Here is a 19,400-nt window from a genome sequence, read left to right as displayed (position 1 = left end):
CTGGCAGGTGTTTTAATGTGCTGCTCTCAAAGGTGGATCCCATACTATGTTTCAGTAGAGGTATAGGGGCAGGAACATCCCGGACCATGGAGGAAACTTTGTATGGGAGCCCAAGAAGTAGTCAATGGATCCCTGAACCTGAGGTACCCCTCTGACAAGGTTTACCACTGGTCTATCATGGCCTATCAGGACATATGTCACTCTTTGTCTCTGTCTCTCTTTCTGTATGTCTCTGAGTGTGTGTGTGTGTGTGTGTGTGTGTGTGTGTGTGTGACCACACCTGTGCTGCTACTGTGTTATTGAACATTCTCATTACCGAGATGGAAGGCCAACTCTTAGTAAGGGTAAATACACGATCCCCAGGAAGCCTGGGACTTGATGGGCCAAGGTTTCATAACTTATTGTGGGTATTCTTGGATTCCTCAATGTCAAGCAGTCAAAGCCTTTAGTGCCACAACAAAAGCTTGGAAATGGAGCTCTGCAGGCTGTCCTAACTGTCAATGGTCTTAATATCTTGAAGTGGAGGTGGGTGTGCAGAGTGTGTATATGGCACCCCTGGTTAGGTAGGGGGATGCCACTTGGGTTTGTCCATTGCTCTTGAAACGCTGGTAGTGTAAAAAACCCCATGTGCCCAGCAAAAGAAAGCCCTCACACTGTCATGGTATGAGGACAATTTTAATGGCACAGGTTGAAAACATCCTACAGTATGGCATAGGGAAGGTAGTTATGAACCCCTGGCTTAAAGAAAGAATCAACTGCAGGTCAATGATTACGGAAAGGGAGACTACAGGTGAGGGTCCTTCAGTTCTGCTCAGTGTCATGAGTACAGGCAGAGGTGAGTCGACTCGTGTGGATTTGCGATTCCAGCCTGAAGAGGAGTTTTCAGTGTTACAGCTCTTTGGACATGAACCTGACAGATTTCAGTCACCTACCCAGTACATTCTGCAGTGGAACGCAGTCATCCATTGCGATTATTTTCACTCTGCAAAAGTCCATCCTGTTGGAACCCTAGATCTGGGAAGTCACAGCAGGGGGGCAGCCATCTTCTCTCCAGGTGAAGGCTCACTTCCTCATCACTGTCCTCTGAGGAGGAGCAGACCATAAGCTCCTCATTGAGGCCACTCCATGGGACCTGGGAGCGAGCCCCTCCCCTTTCTCTTGAGAAGCAGTGCTGTCAGGAGGAGCTTTTTGCTTCTCATGGGGAAGTCCTTGGGCTCCTTCCATGAACCTGGAAGTGCAACAATCCCCTTGGGTCCTGGTGAAGATCATCCTCAGCGGTTGCCCTGCAACATGGGAAGCTGAGGGCTCCTGGGACTCAGTTCAAGGGCTGACTGAAACCAGGGCAGTTCGGCTGTGGAGTCTTGGTTGGTCATTTTGTTCTGTGTGTCTTTCACAGCCTGGCTTATGGTCTCCAGCGTCCAGAAACCTGAGTCCTGTGAGGATCCTTGTTCTCCTCCTTCCTGGCTTCCAGTGGTTGTGGCACTAGGAACCCATAGACGCTTGATTGGCCACCTCCTCCTTGAGGTGTGGCCAAAGGCTCCACAGCCTCTGCATTTCACCTGTGAGTGCCAAAGGATGTATCAGAGTCAAAAAGGGATCCCAGACCTATGTAGACTCAGTCCACGTAAAGGTCCAAATACCCTTCAATGTTCTCCCTAGAATGAGCACACACACAGACACATGTACATGTCTCACACATGCTATACAAAGGGTTTAATCATCAAAGGGCTGTTTCTTTGAACATGATAGAGGCAAGTGTCTTTTGAGAGGTGCCAGGGAGATGATAGTGATCCCTCTCAACCAAAGAACCAGTCCTGCTAAAGAGGATCTGTAGCTAACTTCCTGATCATCCTTTACGTCTATAAGCAGGAGGTGTAGTTCCCATGCCTGCCTCTTTATTAAGGTGAGGATCATCATTCAATGAGACAACTTTAACAGAGTAGGAGAACAGTGGCCAGTTATGGGCACAATTGACTGCAGGATGGTAGCACCATTTTGTCCAGAAAACTCATTCCATTGACACCATTTACCAAAATGTAAGCAAAGACCTAACACATTCAAGTCCATGATCTGGGATAGCCTCTGAATGTACTGTCCATGACTTTTGTTTTCCTTTTTTTCCATTTTTTTAAAATTTTATTTTCCAGTTTAAATTTAGATAAGAAACAAGGTTGCTTCACAAGTCAGTTCCAGGTCCCTCTCCCATTCCCTCCCTTCCTCCCGTGCCTCCCCCCCCGTTATCCCCTCATTTCTCCGGGGAGGGTGAGGCCCTCCATGGGGGTGTGCATAGTGTGTCATTTCATATAGGGCAGGGCCTAGACCCTTCCCCAAGAGTTCAGGGTGAGAGTGCACCTCACATTGTTCTATGGGAGTCCAAAGTCCGTGTGTATATTTGGGATGGGTACTGATCTGCTGCCCAATGCTCAATAGATTTCCTAGGCCTCTTCACTGACACCCAGATTCAGGGGGTCTTGATCAGTCCCATGCTGGCTTCCCAGGCTAATGCCTGGGATTCAAGAGTTAACCTTTGTCTGGTCAGCTGTTTCTGGGGGTTAAACCAGCCTAGTCTTAATCCCTTTACATTTGCCACAAACAACATAAAATACCTTGGGGTAACGCTAACCAAACAAGTGAAAGACCTGTATTGTAAGAACTTTGAATCTTTAAAGAAAGAAATTAAAGAAGCCCTCAGAAAATGGAAAGACCTCCAATGCTCTTGGATAGGAAGGATCAATGTAGTAAAAATGGCAATCCTGCCAAAAGCAATCTACAGATTCAATGCAATCCCCATTAAAATCCCAGCACAGTTCTTCACAGACCTTGAAAGAACAATAATTAATTTTGTATGGAAAAACAAAAGACCCAGGATAGCCAAAACAACCCTGTTCAACAAGACTTTTGTTTTCTACTTAGGTCCTGCTATTATTGTTAAATGAACTATGTCAACCCCAAATGTTTCTGCTTAAAACCTCATCCTGAGAAAGGTTCAGTAATCCAGAGGGGAAGGGACCACCAAGCATATACTCTCGCAGCCTGTTAATAAAGACTTTCTATTGGCCTATACCCATGTCTTCTGTGGTGTACACCCCATAGCACAAAAATTCAGTCATGAATCCTAGTATATGTATTGCATACCCTAGAGGTCTAGGCACATACAAGTCTCCACTTACCCAAGGTTCTTTTCTTCCAGTGGGGGAACCTTCTGTGCCATGGACCCTCTTGGCTTACTCTGGGCTCTCTGTGGTGGAAGGCCTCCATGGCCCCAGATCTGCAAGCATCTCGACTCACTGAATGTGGGTCCATCACCTTGAGCATATTGGCTAAGATTTCCTAAATCAAAGAAATCGAATAGTTTTAATCAATAATGTTAAACTTCATAGAAGAACATGTGTCCTGCTAATGGCCATTACAAAATGATCCCCTGCCTCTGACTTCCCAAGCATATTCAAACCAAATTGGAACTTGGGGACTTGAAGTTGGAACATTCTAGCAATGTTTCAAATTAAGAAATCTGTTGCCAAGTGGTAGTTGCACTGGCCTTTAATTGTACCACTTGGGAAGCAGTAACTGGAAGATCTGTGTGAGCTTGATGCCAGTGAGTTGAGAGAGAGAGAGACAGAAAGGCTCTCAAACTATTGTCATATAAATATGGATTGAGCCCAAGTAAACCTCTCACCATACTTGTTTTTGGTAGAGAGAATATCCAAATTACCAAAACAACAAATGAAAAGGGGAACTTAATAACATACACTGAGGCTGTCCAGTGGATCATTATTAGGTCCTAATCAAAAACCTGTACTCCACAAAATTAGAAAAAGAAATAGACAGTTTTCTTGATAGGTTAAAAAGGGCCAAAATTAAATCTAGGCCAGATATACAATATAGACCTATAACCACAAAGGAAATAGAACAGTGATTACAAGTCTCCCTACCCCCTGCAAATACACACACACACACACACACACACACACACACACACACACACACACACACACACATAACAAACAGGCTAGGGCCTGAGGTCTACAAAGTCGCTCCCCTTTGCAGACAAATGCTGACATGTTCCTGCACAGCTGCCTGTCCCAGGGATGTAATAAGCAGCAGAGGAAGGCTAACTTTTACCATTCCCCCCATTCCCCCCGAGGACCCAAAACATCAATTTGACTATGAGTAAGAGCAATGACCCTGTCCCTAAAAGACTGTTTCCCCATGTCCTAAATCAATGTCTTTTTGTTTCCATGTTGCCTCTTTGCTCACCTGATGTCCCCTGTTCCTGTTGGCTTTCATAAACATCTGTTGGACCAGGGATTTACTTGGTCTGTTTCAGAATTCAGATCGATGCTGATGAGTGTGCCACTGCTCTATGGTTCTCAGGGTAGACCAGCTGTCCTGGAGGTTGGGCAGGTACTTCCTCAATTGTCCTTGGGAATGACCTTGGATATCACATTCCAAGTCCTCTTTCTTAAGCCTGTTTCACACATGGTCTGTGCTGGAGACTTTCATCTTACCTTCCTGTCTGTCCACAGATTTTCCTCATGCTGGCAAATGATGTTTTCTGATACTTGTGAAATCCAGACACTTATCAGAGAACTCTAAATGGCACCTACATATCGGAGTTTCTTCCATGCCACTCTGTTTGCTACATAGTGACCCCAAAACCATTTTGAGAATCACATTCAAGGTATGGCATGTAAAAATGTGTTTTACTGGCTTCTCATCCCATGTATGATGATTACAAGTCTCCATAGGGAGTGAGATACCTGGTAATGAAGCTAACTGTTTCCAGGTGGCCACAGGAGTCTCACACCCTGCCTCTCCAGACATAACTAGTTTTCTATAGGTCTTACCAGAAAGCACTTAGACACAGGCACGTACCTTTGAGTCATCAGAATATCCTTGACCTAAACTTTGCAGGCAGGCTCTAAGTCTTCACTTCTCCATGCCGAACTTGCCTATGCTACAGGTTTAGGATAGCTGGTGTGGGACATGACAGTCTGGCAGATTTGACTTCCATGTGACCAGAGACAGACTCAATTCTGGAGTGTTGATCCTATGAACACCATGTTTTTTTTTCTGAAAGCCTTCACTACCCGTCTAGTGAAGGTCAGTGTGGTCCTGAACTCTGCCTGTGTTTGTGTTCTCCACAGCACTCAAAGATGCTGAGGTTCATTGCAGGAAACAAACAGGGTGCTACCAGACAGAATGGAGACCACAGTGCCACATGCCAAAAAGTCTCTGTGGAGAGAGATGTTCCCTGGAAGCCCTCCCATGAAAAGTTTTGCAAGTTCCTGCATGTTGCCCTCCAGGCAGGAGCAAGGGCAAACCACGGCTGTCACTGAAGATCCCAAGACCCTGTTCAGGCAGGATGGCAGAAAGACAGTCCCACTGGATGCACTCCACCAGCAGCTTCAAGGTACCTCAGCACATCACCCCAGGACTGTGCCCAAAAGAGACGGACGTGGTCAAGCGTTCAGCGTGGAGTGCAAAGACCAGGGGCCCAGAACTGACCAACCAAGGCTCAAGAGCACAGCTGCCCTGGTCTCAGCCAGACCTTGTACTGGGTCCCAGGAGCCATCAGCGCCCCATGTTGTAGGCCAACCCCTGAGGATGATCTTCAACTTGACCAAGGTGATTGCTGGACTTCCAAGTTCATAGAAGGAGCCCCAGGACATCCCACTGAGAAGCAAACACATACTTGTATGAGCCCAGCCTCTCAAGATAAGGGGAGGGAGCCAGCTCCCAGGTCCTATGGAATGTCCTCTATGAGGACCTTCTGGTCTCCTCCTCCTCAGAGGACAGGGATGGGGAGTGAGCCTTCAACTGCAAAGAAGATACCACCTCCCTGCTGAGACTGCCTAGATCCTTCAGGATCCCAACAAGATGGACTTTTGGGAAGTGAAAAGAATCTGTGGATTACTGGGTTCCTCTGAAGAATGCACTGGGTAGGTGACTGAAAACTGTCAGGTTCACATCCAAAGAGCTGAAACACTGAAAACCCCTCTCCAGGCTGGACTCACATCTCCATGTGAGTAGCCTCACATCTGCCTGGTCTCTGGACACTGGAGTGTGCTGCTGAGAAGCACTCTGAAGCAAGTCACCTGTCATCTCCCTTTTCTTTGTATTGACCTGTAATTGTTCTTTCACTAAGCCCCATATTCCTAACTATCTTCTAGATGCCATACCATATGTTGCTTTCAACTTTTGGCATTAGAATTGTCCTCTAAATCATGCCTGTGTGGGTTTTTGCCCTGTCTATGTTTTAATAGCAATCCACAAAAGCAAGTGGCATCTGCCTAACTCATCAGTGGTGCCATACAGACACTCTGCACACGCCACCACAATGTCATGTCAGTCTAGTGTTAAGCAAAGCCATGATCGTTGCCTCAGTTCTAGGACTCCACTGGCTGCTTCTTGAATCCCATGCAAGGTTTCCTTCATGGTCAGTTTCCTGGCCCTGAACCTCATTTTAAACTTGGTATGGGACACAACATTGAGAGCAGCACATTACAAACCCTGTCAGAGATTCTCTACCCTGCTCTATTTGCCTTAAAGCTCTTCATGTCAACACCCAGTCTAGGGCCTGGGTGCCTCTCCTTTCTTGCAACTTATATTCTTCTGAAAGTCTCTCACAATGGCTAGAAGTTCAACAGCTTGGATCTCCTTGCTGACTAGTAGGCTTCAGTGATTTGTCTTGAGTTTCTTGGCTGGGCAAGGGCTATCTTTGCATAGGTTTGTGCTCCCAACCAACATCAGCTCAGGTAACTTTAGGTATTCCCTGTTGGATCCTCTTCTTTGTATCATGATGTCAGTCCTCCCCCCTCCTGGGCAGTGCTACACAAGCTCTGTTCCTTCTGGGTTCTCAGTAGCATTCATCTGCAGATCAACTCTTTCCTCATCCAATAGTTCTCTTTTGCTTCTTGCTCCACTCTTCTTCACTTTCTGGTGATCTTAATTGTTATGGTTTTAGTTTCCTTGAGTCACCTATCCTTGCCTGTATGCCCATTATCCCCATTGGTAGACTCTCATGCGCTCCCAGCCTGCTGGCTGGCAATAAGCTTTATGGATGAATTAGTCCCACTTCAAAATCTGCCAAGTGTGAGAGAATATCCAAAATTAATGAAATTGGAAAATCTGAGACAATTTTTTGATATGTACCACGTACCAAATTTAAATGGAAGGAAAAAATGCCACGTGACCATCTCATTGTTGCTGAAAAGGTCTTCCACAAAATCCAGCACCCCTTCATGAAAGGTTTGGAGAGATCAGGGATAGAAGGAAAAAACCTAAACATAACAGCAACAAACAGCAAACTGACAGCCAACATCAGATTAAATAGAGAGAAACTCAGAGTAATTCCACCAAAATCAGGAACAAGATAAGTCTGCCCACACCTCCATATCTATTCAATATACTACTCCAAGTCCTAGCTAAAGCAATAAAGCAAGAAAAGGAAATCCAGGGGATACAAATTGTAAAAAAGGCAAATTCTCACTATTTACTGATATGATTATATACATTGGTGACCCCAAAAATTCTGTAAGGGAACGCCTACAGCTGATAAATACCTAAAAAAACCAATAGTACACCTAGGTACAAATGATAAGTGGACTGAGAAAGAAATCCGAGAAACACCCTTTACAGTAACCACAAATATAAAATATTTTTGGATAACTAACCAAAAAAGTAAAAGACCTGTATGAAAAGTCATTGAAGAAAAAATTTGAAGATATCAGAAGATGGAAAGATCTCCCATGCTCTTGGATCAGTAGGATTAACATAACAAAAACAGCTATCTTACCATAAGCAACCTACAGATTCAATGTAATCCCAATCAAAATACCAACAATTCTTCAGACTTCAAAAGAAAAATGCTCAACTTCATATGGAAAACCAATAAAATCAGTACAGCTTAAACAATGCTGTGTAGTAAAAGAAATTTAGGAGGTATCACCTACCCTGATTTCAAGAGCTACTATAGAGCTAGCTATAGTAATAAAAAACAGCATGGTATTGGCACAAGAACAGACAGATCAATGGAATCAAAATGAAGACCCTGACATAAACCCACATAAATATACCATCTGATTTTTGACAAAGCCAACAAAATTGCACAATGGAAAAAAGAAAGCCTCTTCACAAATGGCGCTGGCATAACTGGATGTCAGTATATAGAAGGACGAAAATAATTCTTTATCACCTTGCACAAAACTCAAGTCCAAATGGATCAAAGACTTTAACATAAATCTGTTTACTCTGAACCTGATAGAAGAGAAAGTGGGAAGTTGCCTTGAACGCATTGGTATAGGACACAATTTCCTGAATATAACATCAATAGCACAGACTGACAATAAATGGGACCTCCTGAAACTGAAAAGCTTTTGTAAGGCAAAGGACACTGTCAATAGGACAAAACAGCCACCTACAGAATGTGAAAATCCTACATCTAACAGAGGGCTGATGTCCAAAATAAACAACCTAGACATCAAGGTACCAAATAATCCAATTAATAATGGTGGGCAAATATAAACAGAATTCTCAACAGAAGAACTCAAATGGCTGAGATTCACTTAACTGATCAACATCTTTAGCTATCAAATTAAAATGACTGAAAAACCATCTTATATCTATCAGAGTTTCTAAGATCAAAAAATGCTAATGACAGCCTATGTTGGAGAGAATGAAGAGTAAGGGGAACACTCATTCACTGCTGGTGGAGTGCAAACTTGAACATCCACTTTGGAAATCAATATGGCGGTTTCTCAGAAAAGTGAGAATCCATTTATCTCAAGACCCAGTGATATCACTTTTGGCCATATAGCCAAAGGATGCCCAACCATACCATAAGGACACTAGCTTAACCATGTTCATAGCAGCATTAATTGTAATAGCCAGAACCTGGAAACATAATGGATAAAGATGTGGGGCATTTACACAATAGAGTAATATTCAGTGGGAAAAAATGACATTATGAAATTGCGGGCAAATGGGATACTTTTCGTGGTTCCATTAGAGTGAGATAAGCCAGACCCAGAAAGACAAACACAGTATTACTCACACATGAGTGGATATCGGATATAAAGCAAAGGATAACCAGGTTACAATCCATAGGCCCAGAGAAGCTAGGTAACAATGAGGATCCTAAAAGTGATGCGTGGGTTTCCCAGGGAAGGGGAAATAGATGAGATCTCCTGGGTATACTGGGAGTGGTACTGGAGTTTGGATAGGGGAGGGGATGGAAGTAGGGGAACATGAGAGATTGGATTGGTCAACTTCAGGGTGGGATGGAGTGAGAGAGCAAAGAAAGAAATATCTTAACAGAGGGGAGCATTTTGGGGTTATAAACCTGGTGCAAGGGAAATTCCCAGGAATCTGTAAGGATGACTCCAGCTAAGACTCTTAATAGTGGAAAGGGTACCCGAACTGGCCTTACCCTGGAATCATATTGATGACTATCCTAATTGTCAACAGAGAGCCTTCATCCAGTAACAGATGGAAGCAGATGCAGAGATTTACTGGCAAGCACTGGGATGAGCTCTGGAGTTGTTGACAAGACAGGAGGGATTGTACAAGCAAGGGGTTTTAAGATCACAATAATGAAATCACAGAAACCTTTGGCCTGAGCTAATGGGAGCTCAAGAATTCTATATACTAGCAGCTAAGGAGGTGCATGGGAGTGACCTAGGCCCTCTGCATGGGGATGACAGTTGTGTAGCTTGGTCTGTAGACTCCCTAGCAGTGGAATCAGTACCTGTTCCTGATACAAGAGATGGAGTTTTAGAATATATTCCTTAAGCAGGGAAGCCTTGGTCAGCTTTGATGTTGAGCGGGGGCCTTGGTCCTGCCTCAACATGATAGGACCTGCTTTGTTGATTCCCATGGGAGGCTTGCCCCTTTTTGAACAGAGGAATGGATAAGGTGGCATAGAAGGGAGTTGGGGGAAGGAAGGGGGAGAGAGGTGGGAGGGGAAACTGATATGTAAAATGGAAATATTTAAGAATTATAATAAAAATTCTGCCAAATGAGAACTACCATACACCCCACAGTTGAGGCCAGGCTGTCTGCTCAGACCACTGTCTTCAGCACCTTGGAGTGAAAGGCACAGTGCTCAGCAGCTCCAAGCAGCCCAGGCAGATTCCAAGCTCAAGGTCAGATTGGGCTACAAGAGAACTCATCCCAGAAACTGACACAAAAGTAGCATTTGCTTGGTGCTATCTAGACATTCATGTTATTTCTTTCTAGGCAGGAGGATTGATGGGGTAATTGTGCATTTCAGTCTATGCTACAAAGCAAATACCAGAAAACCCTGACCGAGGACCTGAGACTCTACTCCATGAACACTGGTCTCCTCATATTCTCTTATTTTAAACTGAAGTATTTAGTCTTCATGGTTTACCGCCTTCCTTCACCACTTCCAAATCCCATGCTGTTGCCCCATATTTTCCAATTCATGTCCTCGTAGTTTCTAAGAATCTCATTCTTTTCTCATTATTTCAGTACCTCATGTATACGAAATATATATTTTCCAATGGGATAACTCTAATTATTTGCTATATCTCACATTTACCCCAGGAAATTAACCACCATCATTTCAAAAGAAATAGCCTCTTTATCTCATTCTCCATCACTGTCTCTGTCTCTCCCTGTGTCCACCCCTCCACTCCCATGTCTACGACTGCCCTATAGACTCTCATTATGTTTCCCTGACTGATAGCACTATAGAAACGTTACTATCAGTGATTAGAAAATTACTTTAGGGTATAGCTCCTTCATTAATGTGCTTCGCAGGTGAGTTGGTCAAATGCTAGCTCCTCTCATTGGTAAATTCTGAGGAAACAGACAATTTGAAGGTCACTGGCATTGATGAACATCTCAATAGCCAGTGTTTTTGTGTGACCCCTTCAGTCCCAGGCCTTCAACTACCAGTGAGGTTGTACTTTCACCAATTACCTCTTCTACCTTCTCACAGTGCCAACCCTCAGCTGCTCTCCATGACCCCTTCATGCCTTCAAAACTCAGTACTACCTAGGTGACTCTTACTCATAATAAAAGTCTGGTTGCCAGCATGTAGTACAACCTTGGCTGCCTCTGGTACACTGATTTTCTATGCTCTCGAGAAACACTTCCCAGAAGATTTCACTTGAGTGATTCTTGTCTCTGACTTTCGAGACAGGCTTTCCCTGCCTGGCTTTGGAGCCTATCCTGGAACTAGCTCTTGTAGACCAGGCTGGTCTCGAACTCACAGATATCCACCCGTATCTGCCTCCCAAGTACTGACATTAAAGGAGTGTGCCACCACTACCCAGCCCTCTGGTCTCTTCTTAATCACCACTAACTTCTTAGCTCTAGCTGAGCAGCATCAAGTACACCAGCAAAGCAAAGTTTCAATTTAGTAGTTCTGGTGCCTTGTTAATCACAACTGATTCTTGGGCCCCACTGAACCAGAATCACACAATCTTAATTCAAAATAGCAATGACTCTGATAGAGACTTTAAGATTCCTTCTGAAACCTCACCAGCCAGTCCTCCATCGTCTACACTGCTCTCATCATTCTTACTTCCCAAGCTCATAAAGAACATGCGACTGAGCTCTTAGCCAGGAACTCTATGCTTTGGCCCCTCCCCCCTAGGTCACTAATTGAGAAAATGCCTTACAGCTGGACTCAGGAATGAATTTCCTCAGCTGAGACTCCTTCCCCTCGATGACTCTAACTTTCATCAAGCTGATACACCAAACAAGCTGGTACAGTCAGTATGGGCCACAAGAGATCTTGCTTCTGAAACAAACACAAAAATTGCATTTTCTTAGTGTTTTCATATTTTCATTTTGGAGTAGGAGGCAGCAGGATTAGTGAAGGAAATCTGGACAGTTTACACCACATAGTAAATTCCAGAGAAACCTAGCATAGGACTTAGCCCCAGTACATGATGAACACTATTTTAAAATTTTTTGATTATAATTATAATTATTTCATTATAATTTTGCATTATAATTATAATTATTTCATCATAATTATTAATTATAATTATAATTTCATGATTATAATTTTAACAATTTTGTGAAATTTACATTATTTCTAGACCTCCTTCTTCCTCTTTGTTTATTATTAATCTTTTCATTTTTGAGACAGGGTTTATCTATATGTAGTTCTGGCTGTCTTGGAACCAGCTCTGTAGATCAGGGTGGCCTCTAACTCAGAGAGACCTATCTGCCCTGCTTACCTAAAGCTGAAATTAAAATCATAGGCCCCCACCACCTGGTCAATTTTCAGTCTTTCTTAGGGAGTAAAACAAAACAAACCAAGAAACCACACAAAGGAAAGTGCCAAGTGTTGACAGAGATGGCGTGCAGTAGATATGGATTTCTCACTAGTTGGATGGCATAAAAGCCCCTCTGCACCAGTATACTGGCTTGTAGGCAGGTCCCAGAGGCCACTTTAAGTTATGGGTTGGCACCTTAAACCCTTCACTGAAGCTCCAAGATACGTTCCCCTGCCTGAGATCTCCTCACCTGAGATGGCCAGGAGCTCCTGAGACCAGGGCCTACTTACTCATACCCTATATGCCCACCCTCAGGGTCCTGCATACTGAGGTCCACTGCAGGTCAAGATTCAGCTGCTTAGTTGACTGGGGGAGGGTGTCTCTGTGAAATACTGCAGTAAGGAAGAGGGGTCAAAAGAAAATATTGATTTGGAGTAATCTAATCAAACACACACTTTTCACTGCAACCCAAGAAAGGCCAGTGATTATCCTGGCCTTACAGTCATGGGGGAGACATTTGCATTTTCTGTTTTACTTCACAGACATTGTGTGTCTTGTCATTGATTATACCTTCTTTTGATTTAGAAAATTGAAATCCCAAACCCAGGGAATACGGACAAAAAAGAGCAGGATTGCCCTATGCCTGCCTAAACTACCCCCAGCTGTCTGATATATTCTTGCCTCACCAATCCCAAAAGCCTCACTCCCCTGCACTCACTAGAAATGCCTCTCTTCCAGTGTGAAGTGTCCCGCAAATGACTAGCACCCCTATTAATCTATTGGCTACGCCTCACCTGGTCAGTAACTCTCTGGGTTTGACATCACTGTGAGTCTGTACATAATTCAAACAAGTGCACCACATACTGTTGTTGCTACAAATCATGAACCTCATAGCCTTGCTTGTTCACCGTGGTCTGCTGATTTGGCTGTGCTCTTCTGCCCTGTCCTGTGAATATACTTTACTGCTTGGTCTAACTACCCTGGTGTAGGAATCTGGAGTTATCTCACACTGTATAAGACAGGGAACTCTTTCTCAAAAGTGGGGTTACTCGGGAGTGATCAGGATAGAGTGCTGCTGACTTTCAGGACAGCTGGAAGTGCTCCCTTTCCAAGCTCTTGCTGTGTCACTAATGATTTGACCTGCTTGACATCCAGGAATCCATGGATACCCACAGCAAGGTATGAAACCTTGGCCCATCAAGTCCCTGGCTTCCTGGAGATTGTGTACTTACCCTTACCAAGAGTTGGCCTTCCATCCGGGAAATGAGAATGCTCAATAACACAGAGTAGCAGCACAGGTGTGGTTACACACATACACACACATACACGCACACTCAGAGAGAGAGACACACAGACAGAGACAGAGACAGAAAGACAGAGAGAGTGACTTATGTCATGATAGGCCATGATAGGCCAGTGGTAAAACTTGTCAGAGGAGTGCCTCAGTTTCAGGGATCCATTGACTACTTCTTGATCTCCCATACAATGTTCCCCCCATGGTCAGGCATTTTCCTGCCCCTATAACTCTACTGAAACACGGTATGGGATACACCTTTGAGAGCAGCACATTACAAACCCTTTCAGAAACTCTCTACCCTGACTTTTGCCTTAGAGATCTTCCTGGCAACACCCACTCTAGTGCCTGAGTGTGGTATTTTTCATGTTCTTGTGACACTCTCTCACACAGACTAAAAGTTCAAAAGCTTGGATCTCCATACTGGCTAGTAGGCTTCAGTGATTTATCTGTCTCTACCCAACTGGGCTGGGTGAAGGCCATCTTGATGGAGCGTTTTTTGCTAAGCAGTATGGGTTTGGGTAACTCTGTTTGGACAACCCCTGATGCACACTCCTCTCTGGGATCATGACCCCACTTCTCCCTCGGAGCTGCATATATTCTGTGCCTCCACTGAGCTCTCACTGAAATCCATGTGCTGTAGACAAACTATTTTATTATCATCCAATTGTGGTCTTTTGCTTCACATTCCACTCTTCTCTTCACTGACTAGTGGAAGAGTCCTCTGGTGGCCTTCTTTGTGATAGTTTTAGTTCCTGTGTGCCACCGGGAAGGCCTGTTTGCCCCTTGTCCCTATTCTATGGACTCCCTGTGCTCAAAAGCTAGTTACCTGCAGTCCACATTGATGGGGAAGGCCTTCCTACTGCTAAAACTTATGAAGCAGAACTGTTGTAATCCATGGCCTTTGAGATCAGTTTGTCTGCTCAGACCACTATTCAGTACCTTGGAGAGAAAGGCACAATGCTGAACAGCTCCAACCAGCCCAGTCACAGTGCAAGCCCACGGTCACTGTTGATTGTCATTGGCTGCCTACATATGGACTTTATCTCTTTGTATTGTGAGGAAGAAGGACTGCTGAAGGCCAATGCAGAGCTCAAAGTGAATTCTAGTAGCCTGGCCAAGGATCTGATGACAATTGCTAGTCCCTTTATTATCCGTTTTCTACTCCTTCTATAGAAGGCTGTGTCACTGACTCTCTCTGTCTCTCTGTACCTATCTCTGTGTGTGTGTGTGTGTGTGTGTGTGTGATAGAGAGAGAGAGAAACAGACATACAGAGAGAGAGAGAGAGAGAGAGAGATTGCCATTCTTGCCCTATTTCTACCCTCTCCTCCCCGATTTCCCTCTACATCCTGATTTGTCATTTTGAGTCCCCGATTGACAGCAATATAAAAGTGATACACTCAGTAATTTGGGAATTCTTGGGGGTCATAGCTCCTTCCTTATTGTGCTTGGATTTCAGTTTATCAGAAATCATATCCCCTCTGCCTTGCTCTTTATGAATACTGAGGAAACCCCCTCTAGGTTAAAGTTCATGTTGAGTTTGTAGGATGTGTTTCTGTTATACTCATTGAATTAGAGGATAAGGATGACACCTTCTGGGGGTGGGACTCGAACCTGGATCCTCTGGTGATGGGGAATGTCGTTCTGTGTGCTGTGAATACACGTTTCTCTTATTGGTTGGTGAGTAAACACTTTTTAGCCAGGAACCAGGCAGGAAAATAGCTGGTGTTACCAGAGTACGAGAGTTCAGGGAAGAGAGATGCAGAGAGGAGCTGCTAAGGAGACACCATGTAGCTACCTGGAAGAGAGGACTCTGAGCATTCCCTGGAATGCCAAGATCATGTGGAAATACATAGATTAATAGAAATAGGTTAGTAATTAAGGGAGTGCTAGCCAATAGGAAGCCTGAGCCATTGGCTAAACATTTAATAATCTGTGTGTTTATTTGGGACTAAACAGCTGTGGGACCAGGAGGAACAGAACACACTTTGTAGAACAGGCAGCCTTGAACTCACAGAGATCTGCCTGCCTCTGCCTCCCTGGGCAGTACTGGAGTTACAGGTTTGGCTACTATGCACAGCTTACATTGTCTTTTAAATGTTTTACCAAGAAGTTCTTCCTGGATAGAATTATTGCAATCATTAGGTCACCATTAGGACAATGAATATCCTAGCTAGGTCCCCAGCTTGACTTCTAATCTGTGATGTCATCTGTTTGAGATTTTTTTCAGCCCCTGTCTCATTAGTTGCTCTCACAAAGCTTCGCCAAGTGCTCATGATGGGCAATCACACAATCCACTCAAGATAATTTCAAACTCTTCTCCGTGAAGTAACCTGACCCATGCTCACTTGGATCCTGGGGAAAGAGTTTAGCGCCATAGTAACCCTCTAGCCAGAAGCCACCAATGAGAGAATATATCACACCTTTTTAAAAATCTGTCCTCTGGGTTTGGAGTGAAGGGTTAGTGTTCTTCGGGCCTCTGGTGTGCTGAGAAACTCCAATCAGGAAAGTTGGCTGGACAGATAACACTTGTGGGCTGCCAGGGACCTGGGAGCCTTTGTAAACGTGTTTAAAGTTATTATAAATGTGCAATATAAATAACTTAAATAATGTAAATGAGACAAACCCTTTGAAAGGTTCAGTAAGGTAGTTTTAGTGTGATATTTTTATTGATTCTTTGTGAATTTCATATATGAATACAATGTATTTGTCTCCTAGTTTTCTTCCTATCTCCTCCTAGGTCCATCCTTATCTGCCTATCCCCTCCTAAATCCAAATCCTCTTTTTTCCTCTGTCTCTCTCTCTGTCTCTTTCTCTGTCTCTCTGCCTTTGAGACTGTGCTTCTCTAGCTTTGGGGACTGATCTGGAACTCAATCGTAGACTAGGCTATCCTCCACCTCACAGAGATCCATCTGTCTCTGCCTCCCAAGTTCTAGGATTCAAGGCATTTGCCACCACCGCTTGTCTCCTCTCTTTCTATTTTAAAATAACCCTTGAGTCCAATTTTTGAGCCCATATACTCATGGGTGTCAGGCAGTCCACTGGAGTTTGATCAGTGTATCAAGGGAGACACCCTTAAGAAAACTGATTTTGCCTCCTCCGGCAGCCATCAGATGTTAGTACTTTCTCACTTGGAGGGAAGGCTCATGAGCCTCTCCGTGTTAGAATGTTGGCTACCTTGATTTTATGCAGCACCTGAAGCTGCCATGAGTTGATGAGTGCAGTCACTCTGTCTCCCACAGAAGATGCTGTTGTCGCTCCACTCCTTGGCAACTTCTGTTGTTCATGACCTTTTCACCCACTCTTCAGTGGTTCAAGTTTATTAGTGGAGGAAGTTGACAGAGATGTCCAATTTGTGGCTCCTCAGTCCATAGATGCACTTTCTCTGCATTTCAACCAGTTGCTTCTATGTTAACTTCCTTACACCTCATAAAGAAGTGCCTTGGATGAGGTGTGAGAGCAGCACTAATCTGTGGTATAAAGATTTTGAGGGCAATTTGATGCTATGTCCATTGAGTAAAATACTTAGGGCATATGAGCTTCCCGGCTGTGGGTCCTTGGCCAGATTTACAGTATAAGACATGAGTTTTCTGCAATGGATCAGACCATTAGCCAATCAGAAAGCATATGGTTACTTCACTGTTGGACCACACTGGTTATTATTGCAGGTACAGTTTCACAGATGGATAAGACAGCTGATTATCTCCCCTGAGCAGCCTACATAGCACCTTCTAGTACTATGAATGCTAGTCACCAGGGAGGAAGCACTTTTCTCAGTACAACTTGATTTCTCCATGTACTGTGACCAGTTGTGCAGCAGTAGGGGCTAACCATCAAGTTCTGGTGGGCAACCAAGAGAGTGGCGATAGCATATTGTTTATGAGATACACTACAGAAAGAATAAGACAAGTTTGAAAGAATAGATTTCCAAATAAATCCTTTGAAGGTTTTACTCTACTTTTCTACTTAATTTAAATTTTTTTTATTTTATTGTGTGTGTATGCAAAGCTGCAGGAGTGTTTAACCTTCCCAAGAATATAGAGGTCAGGGGAAGATTGGTTTTGGAGCTAGTTCTTTCCTTCCATAGTGTTTCTGAGGTAGAGTCTTCCTTATTTCCGCTTCTGTGCTATGTATAAACAGTTGGCCAGTTTGATGGGCTCACATCATCAGGCTACCTGATGAGCCATCACCCTGGTCTTTGCTTTTCTACATTAAAAATGTAAAAATTATAATTATTATTTTTTATTTTTGATTATTTATTTTGAAGTTCAAATTTAGATTAGAAAAAGAGTTGCTTCACAAGTCAGTTCCAGGTCCCTCTCCATTTCCCTTCCCTCCTCCCGTGCCCTCACCCCAACCCCCTCCCAATATCCCCTCATTTCCCCAGGAAGGGTGAGGGCCTCCACAATGGTGTCCACAGACTGTGATTTCATCCCGGGAAGGGCCCAGACCCTCTCCCAAGATTTCAGGTTGAAAGTGTATCTCACAATGTTGGATGGGAGTCCAAATTCCATGTGCATACTCGGCATGAATACTGATCAACTGCTCAAGGCTCAATAGATTACCTAGTCCTCCTCACTGACACCCCCAGTCATGGGGTCTTGATTAGACTCATGCTGGATTCCCAGGCATCAGCCTGGGGTTCAAGAGTTAACATTTGTCAGGTCAGCTGATTCTAGGGATTAAACCAGCCCGATCTTAATCCCTTTGGTCATCAGTACTCCCTCTCTGTTACTGGCTTTCTTGAGGTCATCTCAGTGCTTAACCTTGGGAGTCTGCCTCCTCTTCCATCAGCCACTGAATGAAGGTTCTGTTTCCCAGACTCTCTGGCCATGGGTTTGTAGGCTGGCACTCCCAAGATCTATGTCTAAAATCCATATATGAGGGAGTACATGTCATGCTTCTCTTTTTGTGACTGTGTTACCTCACTCAGGATGGATTCTTCTAGTGTCATCCATTTGCCTGCACATCTCAGGATTCCATTGTTTTGTTTTTTTGGTTTTTTTTCTTAATAGTACTCTATCGTGTAAATGTACCACATTTTCTCTATCCACTCTTCGGTTGAGGGGCATTTAGGTTGCTTCCAAGTTCTGGCTATTACAAATAACGCTGCAATGAACATAGTGGAACAGACATCCTTGTTGTATGAATGGACATCATTTGGATATATGCCTAAGAGTGGAGTTGCTGGGTCTTGTTGTAGGTTTATTCCCATTTTTCTGAGGAATCTCCATACTGATTTCCAAAGTGGCTGAACAAGTTGGCACTCCCACCAGCAATGGAGTAGTGTTCCCCTTTCACCACATCCTCTCCAGCATAAATTGTCGGTGTTTTTGATTTTAGCCATTCTGACAGGAGTGAGATGGTATCTCAGTGTTGTTTTGATTTGCATTTCCAGGTTGCCTAAGGATGTTGAGCCCTTCCTCAAGTGCCTCCCAGCCATTTTAGACTCCTCTATTGAAAATTCTCTATTTAGTTCTGCAGCCCACTTTTTAATTGGATCCTTTGGTGTTTTGGAGACTCGCTTCTTGAGTTCTTTGTAAATTTTGGAGATCAACCCTCTGTCAGATGTGGGATTAGTGAATATTTTTCCCATTCTGTGGGCTGCCTTTTTGTCTTGCTGACTGTGTCCTTTGCCTTACAGAAGCTTCTCAGTTTCAGGAGGTCCCATTTATTAATTGTTTATCTCACTGTCTGTGCTAGTGGTGTTAAGTTCAGGAAGATGTCTCTTGTACCAATTCGTTCAAGGGTACCACCCACTTTCTCTTCTAAGAGGTTCAGTGTGGCTGGATTTATGTTGAGGTCTTTGATCCATTTGGACTTAAGTTTTGTGCAGGGCGATAAACAT

At 43.9% G+C, this 19,400-nt stretch overlaps 2 long non-coding RNA genes across 2 annotated transcripts; both read right to left on the bottom strand.

Annotated features, from left to right (window-relative positions):
• Window positions 1-659: 659 nt before the first annotated feature.
• On the bottom strand, window positions 660-6,256 carry LOC121138412. The gene is made up of 3 exons (XR_005875440.1): window positions 4,258-6,256; window positions 3,171-3,330; window positions 660-1,559 (listed from the first exon to the last, which is right to left on the bottom strand). It is a non-coding gene; the product is annotated as an uncharacterized LOC121138412 (long non-coding RNA).
• Window positions 6,257-6,791: 535 nt separating this feature from the next.
• Window positions 6,792-11,612, bottom strand: LOC121138411. The gene is made up of 2 exons (XR_005875439.1): window positions 11,513-11,612; window positions 6,792-7,086 (listed from the first exon to the last, which is right to left on the bottom strand). It is a non-coding gene; the product is annotated as an uncharacterized LOC121138411 (long non-coding RNA).
• Window positions 11,613-19,400: the final 7,788 nt, after the last annotated feature.

The sequence above is a fragment of the Mesocricetus auratus genome, unplaced genomic scaffold, assembly GCF_017639785.1.
Source record: "Mesocricetus auratus isolate SY011 unplaced genomic scaffold, BCM_Maur_2.0 contig_11023_pilon_obj, whole genome shotgun sequence".
In the NCBI taxonomy this organism is placed as follows: Eukaryota; Metazoa; Chordata; class Mammalia; order Rodentia; family Cricetidae; genus Mesocricetus; species Mesocricetus auratus.
This window is presented reverse-complemented; position numbering and strand designations above follow the sequence as displayed.